This window comes from Arachis ipaensis, chromosome B7, assembly GCF_059453495.1.
Source record: "Arachis ipaensis isolate K30076 ecotype BB chromosome B7, ASM5945349v1, whole genome shotgun sequence".
Taxonomy (NCBI): Eukaryota; Viridiplantae; Streptophyta; class Magnoliopsida; order Fabales; family Fabaceae; genus Arachis; species Arachis ipaensis.
In genome coordinates, this window is record NC_142442.1 from 48,668,385 (window position 1) to 48,685,491 (window position 17,107).

The window sequence follows — 17,107 nt, forward strand, 5'->3', positions numbered from 1 at the left end:
AGTGCTCGAATGAAGAAAATGAGGGAGAGAGGGAGGCGTTGCTACTGCGTGAATTATGGTCAAGGGAATGGGAAATAAGGGTTTTGTTACGACATGACACAAAAAAATTAAACTTTTTTTTTGAAATCTTTTGGCCACATTTTTAAAGCTTGTCAAAAATGTTACAAGAAACAGCCATGCTTTTAAAATGCTACTATAACAAAACTCTGTTGCTACGCTTTAAAAGCGTCCCTGTTTCTCTCTATGGCCATGTTTTTTAAGCGTGGCAAAAAAAGTGTGGCTAAATCTCGAATCAATTGTCACCCTCATAAAGGTGTGGCAATAGACCTTTTTTACCACGCTTTTTAAGCGTAGCAAGAAAAAAACGTGGTCAAATTTATAATCAATCACCACCTTAATAAAAGTGTGGCCATTGACCGCAAGCGTGGCAAGAAAAAAGCATGGCCATAGGCCTTTTTCTTGTAGTGCAGAATATCTGTTAAACTATAAAAAATATTCAGTCAAATGTTAGGCATAATCGTTTTTCTTAATCGAATATTTCGTTAATTTCAGTGTTTCTATCACGGTAGGGACTTAATTACAAAATCTGATATAACTACAACAAAACAGCATTTTCACGGTGGTTTTTTTAATGCTTAACGGTGGTTTTAATTGTCGCTAAAATTTTTTGCGACTGTTAAAAAAGCGTAACCAATTTGAGCATCACCAGGTAACATAGCGATGGTTATGGACCACCGTTGGTAAAGAGCATCGCTAAATTGTTTGTGACACTTTTGAAAGTTTAAAACGCTTGCCAAGGTGTTTTTTAATTATGTATTTGGCAACAATTTGAAACTGTCACTAACTTACTAAATCTTGTGACATGTTTTCTATATTTAGTGACTAGTTTTAATCCGTCACAATATAATAATGGTTTAAAATCAACTTATTATTAAAACATAGTATTTATGTATAATATGAGTTGTATAGTAGAATTATTAAAATATCTCTAATTCAACATCTATAATTTTATATATATAACACCAACAATTCAAACATATGACATACATAATCAACGAATTGAGATTGATTTATTATTATTTATTATTTTATTATTTGTAGGTCATAAAATAACAATTTTTATGTTTCTAATTTTCAATAAATTGAGACTAGTCGAATTTGAAATGTTTACAATTTGGTTTAATTATTCTTTCGGCCCCTAAAGTTTCATCGAATTTTCAATTAGGTCCCTATACTTTTTTCTTTTCAATTAAGTCCCTATACCATATCAGATTTTGTAACTAAATCCTTACCGTGACAAAAGCATTAAAATTAACGAAATATTCTGTTAAACTATACAGAATATTCAGTCAAATGTTAAGCATATTCGTTTTGTTTAACCGAATATTTTGTTAATTCTAGTGTTTCTATCATGATAAGGACTTAATTACAAAATCTGATATAACTCAACAAAACATTTTTACGACAGTTTTTTTAATGCTTAACGATGGTTTTAACTATTGCTAAATTTTTTTTACGACTATTAAAAAAGCGTCATCGATTTGAGCATCGCCAGGTGACATGACGACGGTTTTGGACCACCGTTGGTAAAGAGTATCGCCTAATTATTTGTGACACTTTTGAAAGTTTAAAACGTTTGTTAGGGTGTTTTTTAATAATGTATTTCGCGACAGTTTGAAATGTCACTAATCTCTCTAACATTTGAATTTTCTTTTCTTAATTATTACATAAATTATTTCTATTATAAATAATAATTTAAATGTATACAAACACTACAATATCAAAGTTCTCCTTCTCAATAGAACCTTCTACATCAAAACATTTACACAATCATAGATCTAATTCACTGTTCATCAGATTCATAATTCAAGTATCTACAAAGAGTAAGTATTGCCATATACAATACAAGTATTGCATCAATAACAATTCATATATCTAAGTGCTAAGCAAATATATGATATATGACTCTTGATGGTCTAACAATAGTAGCAGATTGCAAAGGCTCTCTTGAGTAAGACTTGAGAAGCACAAACACCAAAGCCCATACCTCGAACATAGTCTAGATGCTTTTTACATATGCTAAACAGCTAAAGTGCCTTCACCCATTTCCTTTTGCAAGCATCATTAGATTAACAATAACAAATATAGATTAGAATTTTCATCCCAAGTAAAATACTGATGACATAGAGGTTTTGTTTTTCCAGGATATAGGATACTCATAGAATGCACAAAATATTAAATGTGACAACAAGAACCTAATCCTACTTCATAGAAATTCAGATTGACTTCACTTTTAAGAACCTAAAGTTACATACAATTATTATAATTCATTCTCTATCAAGAATCAGAATTTTCAGCAACAATAGCACCATTATCAGTCCACACATTTAGCATGCAAGTCTATAAAATCAAGTATAACATATAATTAAAATTAGTACCTAATAAGCATTTAAATCACACTTCCCTAGCTTCTTGCTCCAATATGATGCTAAGGCACAATGTGTAATAACACAACCAGAATCCTAAAAGAAATTGCAAGTTAACCTTAACATATATATGATCTCATCTCACTAGTTCTTTTTTTATTTATTTAAGTTTAATAGATTCTATTTCAACCTTAAATACATATATTTTATTAACTGTACCGACTGAACGATAAAAAGACTACTCTCACCACTGAGCTACCTGAAAAGTGATGATATTTAAAAATGAATATGAGAAAATTTATCTTATTTCTCAATAAAAATTAAGAAATATTATTAACCAAAATATAAAAAGCAATTAAGTTTAATGGCACAAATTACAAAAACTAAATACGGACCTAATTTGTCCACAAGATCATACACTGCTTGATTATGTGGTGTATCCAACCACACAAGCACCATTTTTTCCCTTCTTGAAAAATCAACTTTTGATAAAGATTGAAAAGTAAACAGCATGCACATTTTTCCATCTTTATAGAACATGAAGCAACGAGAGCTATAGTTAATTACTACATATTTATTGTATAAAATCTGATTGTGAAAAAAAATCTAGTAGATAAAAAATTACTACACAGCACAACATATCAAGCATAAAATAAATTATACCTCTGGCCTTCCACTTGGTTATTTGGAAAAAGGATTTGAGGCAACCATGATGATATATTTTGTTTGGAAGAAATTCATGAACTTTGGTGAAAGTTAATTTGTCCTTCTCTATGTCATAACAACTACATGAATTGCCAACAAAAATCAGGAGTTATTGAAATAATTCAAGAATAATGACTTAAGTGTCAAAAGAGATGTGAAAAGAAACTAAAGAAACTATAAGTATATCACACATTTGTTATATAACCAATGCAAAAAAAGATTAAAATAATATTTAATATTATGTCTAATCATATATCACATTTCATCTCTTATTCTACTACTAGTTTTTTTCTTCTTTTTGTGGTTTCTTCTAAGTCCTTGAAAAAAGTTTTTTTTTCTCTTATTCTCTTATCAATTTGCAAATGATGTTTCTTTCCTTCAATACAGGGAACTAAGAGAATTATTCAGATTAGAATCTGTCATTAAGGATATAATTCATTTGAGTAAATCAAATGTCTACACATTTGTAGTGAGCTAAGTAGTATCACTGGTCTATGAATTTTCATAACAGTAAGATGAACTATGCTCTTTTTGTGTGTTTTGCTTTTGTAGTAGCTTTGAACATACCCTTGGCAGTCTTCCAAAACCAAAATATGTTCGTCATTGTCTGCACAGATGACACCACAAACATACAATAATATCACAAAACATTCACCTCCTTCAACTGAAATTTTAAAATAAAAAATGAAAAGAATTGAAAAGAAAAAACAGAAAACAAATTTATTAATATGACCAATTTCACTTTTATATTTCACAAAATATAGAGACATTAAACACTAAAATAAAAATAGTAACCAAACAGATCCTAATGATTTCTTGCAATATGAGAAGATTGAAGCAAGTGTAACAAGGGAATCAAAGAGAAAATCCTAGCAAAAAAAGAACATATGGTAAAAGAACATAAACAGGAAAATCCTAGCAACACGCCACAAAGTAGATAAATAATTAACCAAAAAAATGCATAAAGGAATAAAATTACTTTGCATTCAAACATATACAACCACTAGAACTAAGAGAGTGCCAAAGGTCACCACAGAGTTTAGTGCATATCTATTATATTACATCGAGTTCTTACCACTCGACAAGTTAAAACAATAAAAGACACATAATTGTTAATTATATTCACACAAGTGGGGTTCATTATACCAATGCCTCAAATAATTTTCATAAAAATATACGTATGCAAAGAGATATACATAAAACCAACAAATCAGGTAAATGCAAGTCTAGAATTAGCATGTTTTCTTTTTTGAAAGTAAAGAGGTTTCCAGTAAGTGACTGCATCAATGACTTTGAATCAGAGAGAAAATGCTTCCTACAATATTATTGCATTGAGCACAATATAATAGTAATAAGAGTGATTGATAACATACTTTAGAAAGCATATACCAAGGTGATATCAAATTCCCTGCAAATTAATTGATTTATACTCATCCCATAATTAATCACTAAATTACTTGATTTAGATCACCTGCATTAATGCTACATGGAAAAAGAAGAAAATAAACTACAACACTTAAAAATGTTGTTTAAAAAATACACATTACAATAAGATTACAAGAATCACTTAATTAACCATGTAACTCTTAACATTGGACCAATATAATTGCATATTAGTGCATCAATTGCACTCTTATCTGTCCTTCTAATTAGAAATACATCAAATCAGCCAGAATTCTAGTTGAAACATTTCATCCAACAAGTTGTGTGCTAGTAAATTAAAATGAATTTTAAAGAAAACAGAATTTAAAGCTTCCAACAAAACAATTTAGCATATAATAAGATACAAAGAATGAGCTCTAACACGAATAATCAATGAAAAGTTGAAAAACACAAGCAACATTAGCACTAAATTATTTCAAATCAAAATGAGACGAAGGAAAAAGGAGAGTACTAATAATTAGCACAAAACTAGAGGAAATCCATATTTTAGGACATAGTAGAAGAAGAGAAACTGAGTATAGTATCAAACGCACAATTGCACAAGCATAGAAGAAGTTGCAGACGGAATTAGGGTTCGCACTTGCAAAAAAGGGGAAGAGAACGGGCGGCAAATGGCGGACGGAGAACGGAGACGGCGGATAGCGAACGCCCGAATTGGTACCTGGTCAAGACTGCGGTGTTATCTTCTCTATTCTCAAACGGCCGCGAACAGGGTTTTGAGTTTCTTGGAAGAAATAGAAAGTAAGAAAAAGAGAGAGATTGGCAATACTCCACATTACTGACGGTTAAAAAGTTATATGTACAAGTTAGTTAAATTTGTGAGACGGCAACATACTCCAGTAGGGAGAGTGTTTCTCTCATCAGGGGAGTTTCAATCATTGTTCTGAAAAACCGGATCGGATCAGCCGGTTGAACCGGTCCAACCATGAACCAGACTCTAATACGGTTCAGTCCACTGCCAAAAACAACTCTACCGGTTGAGAACCAGCTGGTTAGACCAAACCACGACCCGGCCGATTCTAATGAAATGTCGCCGTTTAAGGTTCTGTGCCTAGGGATAAAAAAAACCTCCTCCTCCTCAAGCCATTTCTGATTTCTCCAATTCCTCATACTCTCTATTCTCTCAACTCTCAACCCTAGGTTATTGTAACACTCTAACTACCAAAGTTCACACTTCCGGCTGCGCGACTCTGATAGCTCGGACATTACGACGACACTTATACTACTTAATACTAAAATATGAGCCTGTTTAAAACTTTAAACCACAATACCGCTCCCAAAAAAATACTTTCGTTCGATAACGTACCTCCATAAATACCATTCAACTTACAACAACTCATAAAGAGTACATCCATATATATATACATAAATATATATAAATAATATTACAAACATAATCCAATACAATTCCTATCCCTCTTACAGATTATATCAAGATAAAGGCGAGGGTGCAGTAAATCATAACTAAAACAATACAGAGCATCACAACAACAATTAAATAAGCTCTTCGTAACTTCTGCGCCCATATCCTGAAAGGGGAAAAATGTAGGGGGGTGAGAACATCATCCTCGAAAGGGTTCTCAGTAGAGGGTTTTTGGGAATTACTATAATAGGATACGTGAAGATAACCGCACCAGTGATTCATAACTGTCTTATGCCTCTTTTCAAAAACAACGGTTTACAATAAAAGTAAAGTCGGAAATCTTTTCGGAAAGAAGAACGGTTCAATTCTCAAAAACTCAAAAGCCTTTCAAAACGGTTTATCTATGCAGAACCAAAATAGCCTTTCATAATTTTATTCCAAACCAGAAACACAAAAGTGAAATCAACCATCGGTTCACCTCATTCCAACCACGGCCCTAGGCCCAAACAATCCAACCAGCAACCAATCACCACAGTCCAACAGAGTCCCAGTAGCAAACACAAATAGAAGGATGCAAGCACAAACAAACAGTTATTACAAGTAGAACAGTTAGCAATTAATCACATAGGCAAACCAAGTATAATATGCACACCCAACCAATGTCACACAAATGCATATGATGCATGCCTGTCCCTAGTGGCTGATGATATCATCTGTCGGTTACCAAGCCAACCCGACGTGTCCGGTAGCTAACCCGGACACAGTCTCTCTGTTGCGCTTTATTATCATTAGAGGGTATCTGCGCCCTGTCGCCATTAGAGGGTATTTGCGCCCTGTCGCCATTAGAGGGTATCTACGCCCTGTCGCCATTAGAGGGTATCGGTGCCCTGTCACCCTTACAACCAGAGAGAAAACACAAGCATACTCGCATACAACATTCATCTCAGCCATCCGGCTTAAATTCACAATTCATTCGATTGCATACATGCATTTATACTCAACCATGGATCACCATCCATCTCAGCCATCCGGCTCACGGTTCAATCCAGAACCAGCCAATTTATCAATAAATACAGCCCTTCGGCTTAAGTTCATAATTCATAATCAGCCATACGGCTCACAACTCATTCGGCAATCAGCCATAGTTCAATAGCATACACGGCCATTTCGGCTCACAACAAAGCAACACTTCCACCATTCAACATCATCAAATTCATAAAACCGGCATTTAAGCCATAAATCACTTTTCTCAAGCCATTTCACTTTGAAATCAAATTTCAACTCTTTTTAGCCTTGGCTTTAAAGATCTCATTTCTCAAATCATCTCAGGCTCATAAGCCAAATTTACTCAAAGTGAGTTCCCTTTTTAAAACAAAGCCACTCTCGGCATTCTCTTTCCAAAACTTCCAAAACCATGGAAAGTTAAAGATTCATTTTGGGAACATTCAAAATCACCCATCCAACAATGGGATTTTATAATAAAAGTTTCTTGCCAGAGTCCCAAGTCTTTAGGGGAGAACAGCATAACTCATTTCGCCAAATTCATTTAAAATCATTAAAACATTGGCTTTCCGATTTGAGTAATAAAATAGGATCCAAGCCAAACCGAGTCACGTAATCATTTACTTCCTTCAAAGCCGTTTCCTCTACTTAAGCAAAACCAGTTTTAACCCTCATGACAAATTCTAAAACGTTTCATATGTTAAAATTGTTTTAGTCTTGCAAGGATTCAGAATTCAAAGAGTACTTAAAACCTTTCTCACAACATTTCAAAATAAAACTTGTCAATAGACATTCAGGTTCTTTCAAAGTCATTGAAACTTCTTTAATTGAAACCCCCAAGTCAAATTCAAAGGCATAAACCCTTTTCGCATTCAAACAGCTTTAAAACACAAGTTTCATCTAAATAACTTTCTCTCGAAAGAGATACAATGCCTTTCTTAAGAAGCAAGACTAAATCACAATTTCCTCTTTACTAACTCGTTTCAAAAGCATGAATCATCCTTTTCTTGATAATTCAAATAAAATAGCAGAAGTCTTTAACTCATCATTTTCCAGACAACATTTCAATAAAGACTCAGATTTTATAGAAATTTCGGCAGCACCTCCCCTAAAACTTGGACTTTTGCCACCCGGTTCGGGTCCCAACTAAACCGTTTCTCATTCCTTTTCAACAGCTCAAATCCAGAAATCAATTCAAAAGCAAGCTAAATCCAACAGTCGCCTCAGTGGCATATCTCAAGAAAACCATTTCAAAGTCAACTCAATATCAACCGATTTAACTCATTTCCAAAGCTTTAAAGAAACGGTTCAGTAACAAATCATTTATCCAAGATCAAGTCAATTAAAATAAACCAGGCTGAATTCAAAAGTGCATTCGACTCTCCACATCATCAAATAATTGACTCAAATCAAATCAATCCTCAACGGATTAAACTCAGATTTCAAATCTTTAAAGAATCACTTCAAAACATTACATTTCACAAAGCCGCACAACAATTCAGCCAAACAAACATCCATAATCATTCGACTCAATCAAATAATACATAAGGCAGATACAATCACTAAATACACAATATCTCATATCAGTATCCATATGTAATAATTCCAATAACAAACTATAGTTTTCGGAAAGCGCCCCTACCTCAAATGCAATCTAACTACGCGACATAAACTCTTTCTCTTTCGGTTCGCATTCTGCGGTAGCTGCATACACAGTTCCATTTACTTTCACAACAACAGGAACGACTCTTATTCCAACCATGCGATTACCAAAACTCGACCCTAGCACGTCAATATCACAGAATTCTCACTAATCCACAGCAAAAATAATAGCGGTAATGATATCAAGATTAGAATACCTACTACAGCTATTGGAAACAGAACGATGGAGTAACACATAATAGAATCAGGGACCTGTGCACCGTCCTAGCTGCAGTAACACCATTCTGTTTGGTAAGGCAGCAGGGTTACCAACAAAATCAGAATAGCGGAGCAAACATAGAAATGGAACAGATTCAAGAAAGGAGAGAGCAGTTACCGGCAAATCTGGCTCGGTTCCGACAATGGCGTACAGCCGAGTAACTTACAACAATCAGAACCCACGAAGCCAGAGGCTTCAGCTGCGGTCTCTGGCGGCCGGCGCAGTGGCCTGAAGCTCCGGTGACACCACAGCAACATACGGAAAGCCCAGCAGCTCCGGTGATGGATCTTCGGCGACGGTGGGGGAAAGGGGGCAACCCTCCACAGCGGCGAGCCCAGCCTTGTGGTGGCGACGGCAACCCCGCGGCAGCTCCTTTTTCGCACATTCTCTCTCTCTGTGCGTATGGCCAGCAGCGGCGGTAGGGACAGGTTCGACGGCGGAAGTACGACAAAGCCGGCGGCGCTGTGCTTCCTCCACGCTTGCGAGCTCTACGGCGGCGATGCAGTGAGGGCAACGGCAGCGACACGGCATGGGCACGGTGGCGATGAAGGTGCAACGGCCCCCAAGCCCACGACACCCATCACTCGCAGACCAACCTTCTCCTCGGTCCCACTCTCCCTGGCGACGGCGCAGACGGTGCGGCGGTGGCGGGCTGAACTGGAGTGCGATCGGCGGCTCGTGGTGACTTGACGACGACAGCTCCAGACACGGTCTCCCTTCGAGACTCAGCGACGATGCGGCGGCGGTGATAGCGGCTCCTCGCCAGCGTCGTTCCTCCCCTCTCCCCTCTCCTCTTTCCCGTTTTCCTCCTATCCCTTTCTTTCCTCTGCATCGTGTTGCAGCTGTTGCTGCTGTGTTAGGGAAAAGGGGATGAAAGGGGTAAGGGTATGCTGCTGCGGCTGTGTGTGTGTGTGTGTGTGGGTGAAGGGAACCGGGTCGGGTACGGGTCACTGGGTTAGGGTTTCCTTATTTTGAAAATTAGGGTTAGGGACATTTTAGTAATTTCACTTAAAAATAGGGTAATATAGTAATTGAAACCCAATTTAAATCCAACACTAATTATATATAAAAAAATACTATTTGCTCACCAATTTCACAAATTATTTTCAATAAAATATTCAAATCAAATAATTAGGAGTAATATAATTAAATCCCTTATTTTCCAAAGTAGCAGTATTAATATTGAAAATATTACTTGTTTAATCCAAATCATATAGAAATCCTTATTATCTCACAACTACCAACTTTATACTCTGAATATAGAAAATAATCCAATAATTGTGAAATTGGATAATAATCATAACTTATCTCAAATCCCATAAATCAAAACTTGCCTTAATTATCTTTAATAAAGTGATTTCTGAAATTAAGGCTATAAATAACCGTATGATTTGAGACTTGATCATAATAAGACTTTTCAAAAGTTCTGGGTCTTACAGTTATAGCCTCTGCCACCGCCGTAAGGAGAGACTTAGCGCCGCCGCTGTCTATTGTGCTCAGGGGCCAACGCCGCAGGAAGTGAGAAACTGCCAAACTGCCATCGTTCGCTGCATTATGGTCGTGCTCCAAGTCTCCCCTGTTCACTCTCACGGTATCACCAATTGCAGCTTCTTCTTCGAGCTTGGTGTCCGACGTTGTCTTCTTTTACTCAACCCCACTTCATATGGCTTCTCGCGGTGGCTCCGTGGACTGTGGTAACTAAGAAGATCATAGCTGCTGCAGAAACTATTAGAAGCACCAAAACCCCAACAACTAATGCTACATTGCTACTACAGGAATAGGTACATGGTTTTTCTTCTTCTCAATTGTTTTGATGTGTTGGTTGCATGATGATGTAGAACTACATAGGTATGGATTTTGCCCCACAATAGCATTTTCAAATTAAAAAAATGATTAAAATTAGATCAAGAATTAAGAATATCTTTGATTACTAGTCATTAGAAACTTTAGACTTTGGATTTTTGACTATTTGCTATTAACTAAGCATGCATGCCTCAATAATAGTGAACCTTTAATTTCTTTGATCTATTAAGGAGTTCATTGGGAACTAAACCAGTGAACTTGTTATTCTCCAAGTTTCTACGAAAAATAGAAATTGCTATGATACCCTTTTCTCTTTTATAACCAAATAAACTGTACTTATCATCTAAACAGGGGATTAACTTATAAAAATTTTAGTGATTGTAGCTGTATCAGAAAAATAAGGTATAGATCCACTTAAGCTATTATTTGATTAATCACTATTATGTCAACTTGAAAGTAATTGTGTGCAAAGTTTGAATGTTGTTAATTTCACATTGCAAAGTTTGAACTTGTGATTTTAATTCTGATTATTGATTTTGTTCCGTTTTTCTTCAATTCTTCTTCTTCGGTCTTGATTTGAATTTTGGTTCTGAATGTATTTGTTGATGGATCTGTAATTAGTAATTACCCAGGTTAGTGTTTTTGTGTTTTCTCTGTTTTCAAATTTATTGTTCCTGTAATTGCTGGCTTTGATTTGTTTTTAATTACCCAGGTTCTGAATGTATTTGTTGATGGATCTGTAATTGCCCAGGTTCTGAATCTATTTGTTGATGGAGCTATAATTGCTGGATTTAATTTGTTTTTAATTACCCAAGTTCTGAATGTATTTGTTGATGGATCTGTAATTGCCCTGGTTTTGAATCTATTTGTTGATGGAGCAATAATTGCTTGCTTTGATTTGTTTGTAATTGCTACTTTACTAGTTGCTGGATTTGATTTGTTTACTAGTGTTTTGGTTTGTTTGGTGCTGAATGTTGTACGCAGATTTCAGATATGGTCTTGTCAATGATTTTTTTAGTTTTCATTATGCTGTGGCTGGTCTTTAATTTCGTATCTATTTTTTTTAATTTCAGTTATGGATAATAGTATTTAGATATGTTATTGATAAATTATGATGTTGGGATTTACCATTTAACTTTTGAGTTTATATTTTAATAAGATCATATGGATTTGGTTGATGATAGTTTATGTAGTGTTTTAAATTTGGAAGATATTTTAAGATTTATATTATACTATAATTATATTTTACGATGTCTATTTATAATTTATTAATTATTATATTCTAAAATGATTTTTTTGGTTGAACCACCAGTTGGACCGGTTGGACCAATGAACCAATGAACCAGTGACTAGAGCGGTTTGATGACTGGTCCGATTCTCAGAACCTTGGTTTCAATAGAACACTTGGTTCTTCTCCAGTAGGGAGTTCCTTTATCATTTAATCATAACACATAATTGCATTCTACGTATAATGTAACACCCTAATTTTTAGCATATCATGATCGTACTAAAAGTCCAAGTGCTAATTACCTCTATTTCTTTAATTATATACTATGTTTATTAAATATTGAATCTTCGCAAATATCAACCGAAACGTTAATTGAAAAGAAGAGAGGAGACTTTATTTTCAATCACTTAATCACAAAAGTATTTATATATTCACATAGCATTAAATATATAGACTTATTTCAGGATTCTCAAAACAAATTCTACCCCTCTAAAAATCAAAATAATAAATGACGAGGGGAAAATAAATTCTAACAACTCAACTCATAAATATAATCTTCTATGCTCCTGTAGCTCCGCAGTAAACCTTCGCACCTGTAACTGAAAGGGATGGAAATAGGTGGTAAAAACTGGGGAGTTCTTAGTAGGGTCGGGGTTAGAAGTTAAGTTTGTTTCATTATGTTTTCGGTCAGTAACAACAGTGAACAAAGTATAATCTAACTCAGTAATTACAAAACATAGAACCCAATCACAAGCACACACAATCACAAACAAATATGTGCAAGCAAGTATGATGTATGCCTAGTCCTATACAGGTCATGAGCTCATGTGTCGGTTTGTTACCCGATTTCCGACACTGGTCCTGAGACAAGCGTTTCGTACCGCCGTCCTTATCTCAGCCAACGTCCCCTCTATGAGCGTTACGCATCGCCGTCTTATGGGAGAACCTTCCTTTCGGTTTCCAGTGAGCGTTACGCATCGCCGTCCTCAATATAATAAAGTATAAATTAATAATTTTAAAAAAGTAATAAAATTAAAAATAATTTAATAAATTGAATATAAAATTTATAATTATGCATGAAGATAAAGAATGCTTTGAATATAATGTTTTATCTTTGCTTCAAATTAAATACTATTAAAAAAATAAATGAATAAACTTATATAATGTTTATAAATAATTACTTTATAAATGTTTATCTTGATTTTATTACACATAATAATAATAATATAATAAATTTTTTTAATATCTTATTTAATTTAAATTTATAAATTTTATATGTTCTAAAATTTGAAAAATTTATAAAATTTTTATATTTATTTTTAAATATTTTTTATTCTTAATTTTTAAATTATTTTATAAAATTCATAATTTAAAAAAAATATAAAAATTAATCTTTTAAGAATAATAGAAAAGCGGCTGAACAGACACGGTAGTGCGTCTTGAGCCGTTAGTAGAGAATAATAGTAAGAGAAAATAATAGTGTGTGATACAATAAAAAATATAATAAAAATATAAATTAATAATTTTAGAAAGTAGTAAAATTAAAAATAATTTAATAAATTGAATATAAAATTTAGAATTATGCAAGAAGATAAAAAATAATTTAAATATAATATTTTATCTTTATTTCAAATTAAACACTGCTGAATAAATAAATGAATAAACTTATATAATGTTTAGAAATAATTACTTTATAAATATTTATCTTGATTTTGTTACACATAATAATAATATAATAATTTTTTTAATATCTTATTTAATTTAAATTTATAAATTTTATATGTTCTAAAATTCAAATAATTTATAAAATTTTTATATTTATTTTTAAATATTTTTTATTCTTACTTTTTAAATTATTTTATAAAATTTATAATTTTAAAAATAAAAATATAAAAATTAATCTTTTAAAAACAATAAAAAGGCAGCTAAATAGGCACGGTAGTGCTTGTTGAGCTGCTAGTATATTTAAAACAAAAAAATTAATTGTTGACGTGGTAAATATAATGCACGTATGGTGTTCTAATTTGTTCACAATTTTATCGTATCGGTACGTATGAATTTATCATCGTACTGAAACAAACACCATATATAAAACATCAAAAATACTATTTGTACATCAATGTGTTGATTTTAGTGTACAGGTAGCATAATCCATAAAACACTGTTCTCTCTCTTTATATATGCAAAAAATAAATTCGATCTTTTTCGTATGGATTAATCTCTACATTCAAGTGTTTTCCGCTTACAAGCTTTACAAGTCTGAAGAGAACGAAACCCACTAAACGCGCTGCTTATGTTACAAATCTCTTTAACAGACTTTTAAATTAATTCAAATCAATTAACGCGCAAATATATAACTTCCATTTTTCAAAAGATTTCGTTTCTTTTTTCGAATTTCTTACCAAATTTGTTGGATCTTCTTCTTGCTTCGTTTTTTTTCGATTTTCATGGTTTCTGAAATCAAGCTTTGAAATTGTTTTGAAGATAATGAAACTTCAGAAATACATCCAAACGATTACAGAAATACACCCAAAAGATTACAAAAATACACCCAAACGATTACAGAAATACACCCAAACGGTTACAGAAAGAATTACAGAAATATACTCAAACGGTTACAGAAATACACCCAAAGGATTACAGAAATACATCCAAAGGATTTAAGAAATACACCCAAAACATGAGGGAGACAGTCTTGAAATCTTTTAATGTTTTGCTGGTTAAGGATGAGGCACATGGCAGAGACAATCTAGAAAAAAAAACCTAGAAGAACAGTAAAACAGTACCTTGAGTAATGTTTCTTCATTTTTTTCTGGTAATTTTTGATGGAGATTTATATCTTTTCTTCTTGATTTCTTCTACTCTTTACGAGGAGTAACGTGTCTTCAGAATCGTAGTTTGTTTTGAATGTCGCTTGAATCTTGACGTTTTGTGTTTTGATTAAGGAAGAAGAAGAAGAGTACAGCATAATGAACGCGTGTGTTGAACGCTCGATTTTAAGGGAGTGATGCGCGTGCTTTTTTCTTGGACTTAGACCAACTTGTATAGCTTGTAAGCAAGAAAGGCTTGTATGTGTAGCAGACCTCTTTTCATATATATGAATCTTCTCTATTATTTTAAGATAATAATATTGATAAATACTGATAATAGTGTCTTTTATTTATATTTTATTTATTTTATTTCTATTATTTATATTTCTTTATATGTAGTAGTCCGTACGGAACTTCCTCCTTCTTCTTCCTATAAAACTGGCCCGTCACTGAACTCAACCCACGTCTTTGTCTTGCACAATTTCATGAATAAAAAGAAACCAATCCCAGCCACAGTCATAACACCACTGACCAAGTAAACAGTCTTAGTGGCTATTACCATTATGAGCACCAAGAACCCCGAAGGAACCAGACACACGAGAACCAGCAACGGCAACTTCATGGGTATCCTATAAGGCCTCTTCAGATTCGGTGACTTCAACCTCAGCCAAAGAAAAGAAGCGAATTCCAACAACATTCCCAAACTACACAATAAATTATCGGAAGAAATAATGTCAGTGAAGTCCATGGAAGAAACCGCAAGTGCTATCACCATTGAAATCAAGATCCCCAGCCACGGAGTGTTGAACCACTTAGACCTAACACGGAAGAATCTCGGAATGATGCCGATCTCAGCCATTCCAAGTACCTGGAAAGCGCTGCTGCTCAATTGAGCCTCGAAAAGCCCAATTGCTGACAGCACTGCGCTCACCTCGATCCAAATCTTGAGCCACTTCCCCGCAATTATCTCCGCAGCCTGGGCATGGAAGCCTGTTTTCCATTGACTCTGGTCAACGGAAACAGCTCCAGTAACCGCAAACAATGGAACGATGTACGAAACGCAGGTGAAGATAACGGAAACGAGAAGAGCCAAAGGGAAAGTTTTTTGCGGTTTATCAACTTCCCCTGCCAAAGTGCTAACGTTATCCCAAAAGTTCAGATTCCAGAACAGTGTGTTGAAATATAAATTCCAGTCTCTCGAGACTCCTTTCTGCCCCAAACTGAGCCACCTGTGAGGTTGAATCTTGGGAATGGCGATGAGAGATAAGAGAACGAAGGGGAAGAGGGCAACCAGAGCGAGCAAAACGGCGGCGTATCCGACGATGGTGAGACCCGTGTAGTTGAGAAAGGAGAGGGCAAGGGTGGACCCAACGACTGCCACGTGGCGGGGCCAGCCGGATGAGAAGACGGGCAAGAGCTTCTGGATGTAGTCGACGCAGAGGACGGGGAGCGAAGCGATGTTGAAGACGCCGCTGAGGAACTTCCATGTGCCCATCATTGAGCCCATGAAGGGCCCGAAGGCCCGTTCGGCCCACAAGTCGAAGCCACCGTTTCCCGGGTACGCGGTTGTGAGCTCGGCGGTTATGAGGGCTTCCGGGACGCTCCATATGAAAGGGAAGATGAGGAAGCCAAGGAGGGCTATGAGTGCGCCGGCGGCTTTGATGGTGGGCTCTTCACCGTAGGGTCCACCGGCGACCTGGAAGTAGATGAGGAATATTAGAGGTACGAGGGTGAGCTTCTTGGGGATCTTAGCGGTGGTTGTGGAAGAAGAGGGAAGGTGTTCCTCTTTTTCTTCTCGTCTCATTGTGAAAGGTTCACCGAACTGTGTTGTGTTTTTTTTTTTTTTTTTGTGGTATTTTTTATTCTGTCATATCAAAAATTAATCTGCCGCTTATAATTAATTCGTTGCTTATAAATCACTATATGTAAAAAATAAAATATAAATTCTCAACATTTATTTTAACAGACTAATAAATTAATAGCAAAGTTTAGGGCCAGCAATTTTGTTAAATTCTGGCCAGCATGTAATCAGCAAAGAAAAGTGAGTTATTAGATAAAATTTTACACCAATCTCACACCATTAAAACCATCATTGATGACAATTTGATGGTTACAATTCACAAAAATTGTTGGCCCCTAGCACTCTTCTAAATTAATTATTAGACTAATTCAACTTAATTTTGTGTTGTGTTATTAGTGTGGGAAACTAACGAAACAAGGCTCAGGATTCGATGGTCCCAAAACCTTTGGACCACTTAATGGTCCCATTAGAAAACATGTTTTTAGAGTTTTTTTTAACAATTGCTACATAGTCCTTGAACTAATTTTAATTACAAATTAACCCCATATATTTTATTTAATTATAGAAACTGTTTTTTATTTTATAAATTATTATTTTATCAATTA

The 17,107-nt window shown here is 34.7% G+C and overlaps 1 pseudogene across 1 annotated transcript; it reads right to left on the reverse strand.

The window, feature by feature from the left end:
* Window positions 1–15,000: 15,000 nt before the first annotated feature.
* LOC107607176 (putative polyamine transporter At3g13620 pseudogene) lies at window positions 15,001–16,648 on the reverse strand (annotated as a pseudogene). Its single transcript, XR_015892050.1, has one exon. The product of XR_015892050.1 is annotated as a putative polyamine transporter At3g13620 pseudogene (transcript).
* Between the last annotated feature and the right edge of the window lie 459 nt (window positions 16,649–17,107).